The sequence below is a fragment of the Ptychodera flava genome, chromosome 15 (assembly GCF_041260155.1).
Source record: "Ptychodera flava strain L36383 chromosome 15, AS_Pfla_20210202, whole genome shotgun sequence".
NCBI lineage: Eukaryota > Metazoa > Hemichordata > Enteropneusta > Ptychoderidae > Ptychodera > Ptychodera flava.
This window is the reverse complement of record NC_091942.1, coordinates 12,567,236-12,576,018: the sequence shown is the minus strand read 5'-3', so window position 1 is coordinate 12,576,018 and position 8,783 is coordinate 12,567,236.

The window sequence follows — 8,783 nt, the reverse complement described above, 5'->3', positions numbered from 1 at the left end:
GACTTAAACTTTTATTCAAACTTTCCTCAGTGAAACTTTCAACCATTCTCTTACCAAATGAAGTATAAACATCTGGGATGGGGTCACCGTGCAAAGTTGTTACTAGAGAAACAAATAACCTAACATTTTTGGATCCATGAAATTCAAAATGCTCACTACCCCTGTAGAAAAAATAAGACGATAAAATGTTTTTTATGTTTCTTACTCTAAGAGCTATAAAGTGGCTCCCACAATGGTAGATTAGAAAGAATTGTACAAATTTGCGAGTTCGAATATCTGTCATTCTACCTTACAGGCACAAAGTCGCCTTTCTTGAAAGTTTTCATGAATTTTTTTGATATGAAAAGTAGTGTGTGTCGTTTGACTTGTTGAACAATGCTAAAATACTGCTCAACTGTGTACAACATCAACTCTTCTTGCAGCCAGAAGAGATTTAACATTCAGTAAAACATTTTACGGTCTGTACCAAAAAAGTTAAGATCACAAATTTAACTGTAGAACTCTCACCATGCATGGTCATGGCTGTTTCATAAAGTTTGGACCTAATGCAATAGATTAAATCTTAATTTGACAAGGATTGCAGCTTTCCCTAACATAGTAACAATATTTATTTTGTCACGGGAGAGCAAGTCGGGATAGGAAGACTTGATCTTGTCGAGAGGTCACAAACAAAATCATTTGTTTGCATTCAGCAAAGTGGTGATTTTTGACACTTTTGCAGTTATGGGCAGTCGTCATGTTGTAAACAGTGATTTTATGCGAGTATTCCACGTTATCTTGACATCACTCAAGGTCAAAAAGAGCGACTGTGTTCCTATAGCGTATTTCTGTAAAACATGCAAGTGCTTGCGAGTTTCAGTGCACTTAACTTCGTGTGGAGATGCCATATGATGTAGAGAAGGTCCAGACCATCCAAACAAGAAACGGCCTTAGCAAATAACTTTCTTCGGCGCAGAGAGTTTCATTAAAATTTCAACGACTACCTGAAAAGCGCGCAGTCTACAGTTGAAGGCGACGGCAGTGTTCCTTGAAGTGAATAATTGATAAATTAAGTTTTTATGTGAAAGAAATCTCCTCTAGGTAAATACTATTCGACGAATTCGTTTCTTTGATGTAATGTATGCGGTAACAAATGATTAGTAATTCTGCTGTGTTCGGAAGGGAAGCTGGTATGACCCTGCATATCAATGCAATAGTCATGCAGAACACCGCTATTGACCAATGGCCATTTGCATGTACATGTATGTATATGCAAATATGCATTAAATTTGCATAATTCGATTTTCGCAGCTCGCTTTAATCATCATGAATATTTCAAATGCCTTTTGTGTTTATGGAAACGGGCAATTCAATGTTTCTTGCATTCAAATCCGCGTGGCCTGTCTGTGTAAAGATCGGAGTAAACCAGCGGCAGAAAATGAAATATGCTCCCATTTACAGAAGAAAAATTCTGTCTCGTCATTACCTGTCATTCTTCGATACAATTTCTATACAAATCATTAATTATTGCTGGTATTCGGTTTCCGTTTCTCAGAATACAGATATTGCAAAAGTACAACATGAAATAGCACAAACTATCGATTTATAAACATCGAAGGCATCTTGTCTCCAGAGCATTTTGATTAAATACCGCTAGTTATATACTTACAGTCAGTCAAACTAGATGTGCATGTAAAGATGTCAACAATTTCGACAATTTACCATGACTCGGAAATCCGGACCCGGTTACATATTTAATATAATCCGGAAAAGTTGGATCAATTAAACACTTCCCGTAGATTGTCAAAGACAGAATTTGTCAGCATTGGAAATCCCCAGGGTGTTATAAAGCCCCTTTCACACTAATTAAAACTCGCGACGTTTTTATGGAGATAAGAACAGATTTCCAATTTCTCTTTATGCTTATTACAAGTTCTCCTGGGTATACGCACGTTCCATCTCGTCTTCTTGGAATACGTATGATTGACATATGTCATTCCTGGTTCACCTCAACCCTCGGAAAAGACGTCATTTAAATCTTACGATATTCTGTTCAATCTCGTGGAGGAAACATCCGTTTGCACTTTTAATATGACTTTAACGTTACACCTGCTCACTTGATAGCTATCGGCCGGCATTTCTAAAATTCCAAAATTATATGCAGTTTTGTCGCTCTCGAAAAATTGTGTTATTTCTATATTACATGAAGTCACTGAAATTGTGTCTCATTTCAGCATTTGTTTGACGGGGATTAATTATTTCAATTTAAAACCCCGATCTGGGCAAAATAGGTTCTTAGGGAACAAATACAAAACGCCTGTTTGTCAGGCAGCAAGCACCTGGCAAATTCGCACGGTTTATTGACTCCTGTCAAGGATCATCAAAAGTGATGTTATTACTCAGCAGTCGACGCTTACGTAGTTACATGCTCTGGTGTTGTAAGTGAGATGTTTCTCATGGACCTGTTAAAGGTTTGTATATTTGCTTGCGATCGTTCGGAGACAGGTCATGTTGCAACGTGCAACAGCTCCCGCATTTTACGGTGCGCTGCTGAGTTGCAAGTTAACGGCCTTTGTGGTTTATGAAAATATTGATGGCGCAAATACTGCAATCTGATTGCAATATAGCACGATTTGAATAGGCACGAACTCTCAGCCAGAAAAATACACCTTTTGACGTTTCACGCCAGAATTTCAAAGCGATATTATGATAAAATAGCAATAAACCACCTCAGCAGTGGGTATACAATTCGATTTTGACAAGTTCCATGTATGCACTCTCTATCGCTCGTGCACATATGTAGCTGGGTGTAGTTTATTGCTTAAATATAGGCGCACGCGCCGCCAGACTATGAAATTTTTAAATTACAATCATTGACACCTAAATATAAAGAATATGATAATTTGTTTCCATTATTTTCCATCCTCATTAATTCAGACTTCGCAAATTATACAATCACCGCACTTGTTTTATAAAAATATGAAATTAAATTTCAAATCCATGCAAATGGGCTTTATGAATATCTGCGGTAAGCATTGTTTGGTGATTCTAATTTCAGATCTAAGGGTTGAAAAGTGAAAATAATAATAGTTCCATAAATAAATCTTAGATGGAACAACGATTAAAGCGTGTTGAGGAAACGTGCTCTGGACTGTCATAGCATGGAAAAGTGATCGTTATCAGGTTAAATTTTTTTTTTGACTTTTCCCTGCATGGTTACTCAACACGTGCAGCTAGCGATGGTAATATTGGAGTCCAACCCACAAAACTTCGAATTACTCAACATAGTCTGTAGTATGCAGTTGTCGAACTCTGAAATTCTCTACCTTCGTCACTAAAAGCAGTTATAGCAGAGACACTCTTTCATATCAGATTTGAAGTCGTATTTGTTAGCTTGATAGCGTTCTTTTTTTCATCACTATTACCTGACAAGTTTTCGCTGTTACATTACGGTCTTCATCTGTGATTTCGCGTTGTACACATTTCCTAAGTTTGGGGCCATGGACAAGGCTAGTCCAAAGGAACTTTTTCCACGGTCCTCACAAGAAATGCCCAATTCAAGGTATTGTAATGTTATCATTACTACAATGGTTGTTCATTTTTGTTAAAATGTAACGACCAACAATGTTAAGTTTCGCTAATTTTCTGGTAAAATAATGATAAAGAGAACAAATCTAAATCAACACAATCAATGTAGTTGGCATTGTTTTAGATCATACTATACCTCGTGAAGTAAACGTTAGGTTCTCTATCAGTGAAGGAAAATATCTCGAACTTCTAATATTTATTTTGCCAGTTTTGTTCCTTACGTCAAATGCAAGTCCTCGTTGTACTCCAAAAAGTAAGTTTAAACACCAGAAGCTTGTAAGCACAACGACTTGACGTGTGAGATACACTGTTATCTTTTAAATTTGAATTCTTGTCCAGTCCAAAATTCACTAGTCAACAATAACAATGCAGTCTGCACATATAACGCTGAATTGAAAAGCTCAACGATATGTATCTATACATGCTTTTGGTCACAGAACAAGAAAAATAGTTGACATTGAAAACAAAAATCGTGAAAAAATCATCAAAAAAGTTACTGGCCGTTTAAATGCCATAGAGGAAAGTGCAATGGATTCCAACAGCCATGTTTCTCATTCAGGTATACTTCGCAATGGGAATGAGCTAATTCATGAATTAGCTCATTCCCAATTGATTCAATGGAAGTATGCGTTGACACAATAAAGTTAGAGAAAGCTTCCGGGAACTTCACTAATATTGAGTATCATTCTGGTGATTGCGCGAGTAAAGTTATCCAGGTCATGTACAATGTAACCCTAATGAGATTGCAAATTTTTCGACTAAACATTTATTCCGGTAAAAAAACGAATCATAGAATAAAAAACCCGGTGAAGTTGAGTAATTATCTTTGCAACATAGCAAAATTACACCTGGGATAACAGATACTTATTTAAGTGAAATCACAATATTGATTTTGATGGATTTGGTAACTGCCAAAATGTATTAGCTCTAAAGGTCATCGTGAAGTAATTTTGAAGGTTACTACCCGGTACGCTACATCTTATGCAGTGCGGACGCAGATATGCGATTTTTCCGTTGTTGCTAAGCATGCTTATGCCAAATTCCATCGTTGCCAAGGGGTCCTGGCGTGCGCTTTAGAGCAACATCAGACTAACTGGGCGACGGTTCAGGTAGGTGGAGCTCTCCAAATTTTCGTTTAATTTCGCCAAGTAAGTTTGAGATCGAATATTTTAAGTAATCTTATTTTAAGAATACTGGTCTCCGATACAAATTGACCGTTCATGCAGTAATCCTCCTCTAAATAATATAAATATGCCCAAAGAAAACTGACATTACTGACGATAGTGGATTGCATCGTTAGGAGAAAGTTGTCGGTATTATGTTCTGCTTTCTGATGTTAACATTTTCGTCTCACGGCCTTATCTTGAACAATTTTGGTAATTTCCGTAACAGTTTGTGTATAGAATAGATTTTGTGAATATCGCTTCTGGAGGAGTTCATTTGACAGTACGATAGCATATGAAATGCAGACACCTGAAAACCGGAAGTACATTAACTTCCAGGTGATATAATTGATGATAACTTCGTTCACAATATTCATATTTAGTATCACGGTCGTTTATCCAGTTATTTGTTAGGGAAGCATTAAGTTGATAATCTTCTGTCGCTTAATTTATTATCATGCAGAATAGCTATAACCGTCGCGGTATTTCAAAAGCAATACCATGCAAGTTACCCTCGAGCCACAATCACTTGCTGTTCGAGATACGGTGGTGGCCGCTTTGGTATGCATTAGAAATATAGGAAGTCGGGAAATGGAATAGCCGCTATACGCACGTACAGCCGAGTTCGGATACGGATTTTCCTGACAAAAAGCTATATTTTACTTCATAAACCAGCATTGATGGCGTCCAATACGTCTCTGAATCCACACCTGTTATAGTCTATCGTCAATAAAGATCTCTTGCATTTTTGGGTACGATTTCCGATTCTTCTCTTGATTTTTCTCTGAGTGTCTACAATATGACGTAGTATTAAACATGAAAAAAACAAAGTCCCCTTCCTATGACCCGCGTCTTTAGCCATAGCAGTGACTATTTTTAGCTTCACCTGTACACACTAGAGAGTATGATAGTCTAGAGGGCAATGATGTATACCAAGTACGCTGAAGTTCATTTCAAGTATAGGGAGTCTATTGGGAGTTCAGATGTGCATTAAGTTTGTGTGATAAAAACCTATCATAGACAAATGAGAGCATGCTGACATTAAGTATTACGATTCCACAGAACAGCTGATATGGAAGGATGTTTTGAGATAGAGAAAAATCCTTTGTTTTACATAACAATATCTGCTACTGATATATGTTACTATATCATGCATGTATATCCACTGAAGAGATAATTTTCAAAGAGTGTCATTCTTTATAAAATTCACGCACTAAAGTGCCCTAACAATTGACTGAGGACTTGATGAATAATCATTGACAAATACTTTAAAACATATGTATAATAAATGATAATTTTCCTGGTTTTTAATATGCATGTATATTATAAGTGGTGTGAACTTATTCTTTCAGATCAACTCTACATGAACTGACGGCCAGTGAGTGTGATACGTGACTGTCATAAGACTGAAACATTTAAATTTCTTTTTGAGATGTCATTACAACAATGATTTATTGCCACTGAAGACATAAATCATTTGTTTTATTACAGTCTAGAATTGCTGCAATTTTATGAATTTTGATTGAAAATGAACTCAAAGTTCCGTCATAAGATTGTGACAATGATATTGAAAAATGTAGAAAGCGAAAAGCTGTTTGGTGTGGAAGATTCAGAGTCATTTAACATGGACATCACGTGTTGATAGTATTGTGAAAAAATAAAGAGTAATTCTTGCCAGAATTTAAGCATTTTACCAGTTTCAGCAAGGCGTCAGTTTTATAACAGTTTCATTATACCATATTTTGATTATGATCTCGATGTTTGGGGTTGTTGTAGTCAAAAGGATATGGATCATTTGAACTGTCGTTTAAAGCGGGCAATGCGACTGACTTTGAATTTGTGACATTGGTACCTCATCCATTAAAATGTTTACACTTCTACAATTGTATCTGCTATCCCATCGCTATAAGTACAACCTAGTAGTGTCTGTTTACAAGGGTATGTTGTGGCCAGTCTCCTCCATACATCCGGGATATGATAACAAAGTACAAATATCCACAAAGATCTTTAAGATCTGTTTGTAATAAAGCTCTACAAGCTCCATTTGCTAGAACCGAATTATTAAAGCAGTCTTTTCGAGTAATTACCTGTACAACAATGTGCCTATAGCAATAAGAAGTTGTACAAGTGTTAGAGTTTTTAAGCAGGCTTGTTACAAATTTTATCGACAAAGCTTTTTGTACACTTTTACATGAAACCTGTCTGTGTTGTAATGTTGTTGTTATCCTGTACTTTGTCTTCTGTGTATAAGTTTTCTTTGTGTTTGACCCTTGTGAAAAGAGGCGTATACCTATCATGGCTATAGAGTTAAAATAAAGTTTATATTGTTGTTGTATTGTTATAAGATATTTATTGCATCAAATTGTAAAAGATTTATAATACGAATTTTAGTTTCGGTTAATCGCATAACCTCATCATTAATTTAGCCTGTACTTTTGGAACAATAATTGTTAAAATAATCGAACTCAGGTATAGCTTTGAAGCTGTGATTCTTGTAATTTTTTCCCTTTCTGGCTCAATATGCAAGTGTGCATTTCAGAAAAATCAGTGACAATCAGTAAAAGTCCATTTATGTTTATTTTGAATTTATATTGACCACTTCAGAGATACAAGGCTTCAGTGAATCGCCTTAGTTTTATGCTTAATTTTCCGCACTTTTATAGGGGAGATACTTTCTCCAGCGCAAAAGTTCAGGATGAGATTCTTTGAGAAACGCGTCAATGAGTATCGTCGCCAGAGGGCAACCTTCACGCATGCGCTTTAGCTGTTGTTTGCGGGATTTGCAAGGACTACCTGTACCAGTCAGTGCTATTTTAAGTTAACATTTCCGTCTCACGGCCTTATCGCCAAAACTGAGGGCACAGCGTTAAAGTTTGATTTCTGTGTAAACGGACAGTGACAAAATCAAACTTGGAGAAGACACATGGAATGAGCACGACCGGAAAATTCAGGAGTGAATGAGTTGTATTTTCTGTCAAAACGCACGAGACAACATTTTGACTTCGCGATTTTTCTGCAATATAAACAAATAAGACACTAAATAATGCACGATTTGGTAATTCTAACTATCTATCTTTCAATTCGCCTAGTTATACGTAACATAAAATGAATTCTCGATGAGCTATAGGCGAAATATCTATAAATACCGGAAGCTTACAATGTGTACGCTAGATTTAGTGATTTTTTTTTGAAATTTTCGCGTTCCATACCACCCACGAAGGAAAATCGATTTTGCGCGTCTCGGGTATCTGCGTCCGCACTGATGGAGTTAACTCACTCAACATCGCACCAATCGCTGCCATCGATCGATTACATCATTGTTGTATTTTGCTTGTTAAAGAATTCAAAAGAGTACAAAATGCTGATTATCAGGTACAGTTCTTTGATGTGAATAAGGGTAAAAGGCAAATCCATGAAAATCATAAGAAGTCAACTTGGCCTATTCCCTAATAGAATACGCAAGATGATAAATATCTTGTCATGTTTTCCTTACTTTGGTATGGTTAGAATCAATGTCGCGATGGCCTAACTTGAAGAAAAAAGTCTGACGCGGTAGTTTTCATTGCTCTGTAACGTAAAGCACTTGACGTGTTCTTGGAACAGTGGAACCAGTGTTGAAGATGTTGTATAATGTTGCAATGACGTTTAAGCACATCAAAACTTGTAAAACAAAACTATAATCTCATAAAAAAACGTACGTAATCTTGGCGGGTGGGGGGGGGGGCAGATAAGTTACTATTCATATGAAATCTACTGCAGAGATATAGAGACGTGACAAAATCACTGAAAAGGATAATAATTTGAAAGGATCAACTATCTTCAACAGGCTTCGTGAAATCATATTTGATTTCAACGTCCCGTCAGCGATCAAGTTGGGGACTGTGCATCACGTCATCATGTAAAGAACATCTCTTGCTTGAATATGCCTGTTGAATGTGTTCTATTATGATTTATTCAACGGAAGGACTGTGTTCAGTTTCTCACCGGCCTTTTAACATCGCTAACATACATATCGCCATCAAACTATTTCAAAATGACCCATCGGCTTAATGA